This window comes from Anastrepha ludens, chromosome 4, assembly GCF_028408465.1.
Source record: "Anastrepha ludens isolate Willacy chromosome 4, idAnaLude1.1, whole genome shotgun sequence".
In the NCBI taxonomy this organism is placed as follows: domain Eukaryota; kingdom Metazoa; phylum Arthropoda; class Insecta; order Diptera; family Tephritidae; genus Anastrepha; species Anastrepha ludens.
Window position 1 is genome coordinate 7708909 of NC_071500.1, and position 1260 is coordinate 7710168.

The following is a 1260-nucleotide window of genomic DNA, read 5'->3' on the forward strand; positions in this document are numbered from 1 at the left end:
TTTTATGCTTTGTGCTTCGTGAAAGGTTCACCACTTCCGTTCTATTTACTGAACGGATGTTGTACGAGTACTTTCAATCTTTCTGTCATAAAACGCACAGTTTTAGAATCTATTGGTTACATTTCCTTTCGATGGCTTCCTATTCTACAAATAGTTTATACAATTCATTTCAGACTATACAAAATTTGGCGTTTGACAGCCAACGTCAGTCGCTTGCTGTCAATGTGAGCAACAATGAAGATACTCGTAATACAAACATACATATATAATTACCAAATGTGTTGTATGTGTGTGTGTTTACTTGTAGCATAAGAAACTGGATACTTTACTCAAAGTCCAAGAAAGGGGGAAGGAGAAAAAGCCCTTTTGGAATTTTTCTTCTTGTTCAGAGAAATAGGAAATGGGAGAAGATTCCCTGGGAGTTTCTATTCAGTGTCGTGTTCATCTTGTTAATTTAGTCATCACTACTATATAATTTAACTCGAATTCATGAAATGAAACCAAGGCGGATTAATTACAATTTTTTAAGAGCTATAGGAAAGTTTTTCAAAAAAACACACGTAAAACTCAAAAAAATGTATGACATTTTTATTTAAGTCAATCAATCAATGCATATAATTTAATGTTTGAAGATTATTTCATGCAAATGTGGACCGCGACTGCGCTTCAAATGGTCCATCCACCGGCCGCTTAGTCTAATTTTGGCATACTCTTTCCAATGTTTCGGCCGGTATCTCACATATAAATGCTTTAATGTTGTCTTCCAATGCGTTAATTGAAGCAGGCTTGTCTGAATAGACATGAGCTTTAACATATGTAGCCCCTCAAAAAATATTCTAAAGGAGTTATATCGCACGATCTGGGTGGCCAATTGACAGGTCTCGAACGTAAAATAAAATGTTCACCGAACTCGCCTCTCAACAAGTCCATTATTACGCGTGCTGTGTGGCATGTGGCACCGTCTTGCTGAAACCACATGTCATGCAAGTCAAGCTCTTGCATTTTGGGCAAAAAAAAGTTGGATATCATTTCACGGTGGCGCTCACCATTCACAGTTACGTTGCGATTCGCAGCATCGGTCCAATGATACCTCCAGCCCATAAATCGCACCAAACTGTGACCTTTTCAGGATACATTGGTAGCTCTTGCAATTCTTCTGGCTGGTCTTCACTCCAAAATCGACAATTCTGCTTATTTACGTACCCATTGATCCAAAAATGAGCTACGTCGCTGAACACAATTTTTCGATAAAAAAGTGGA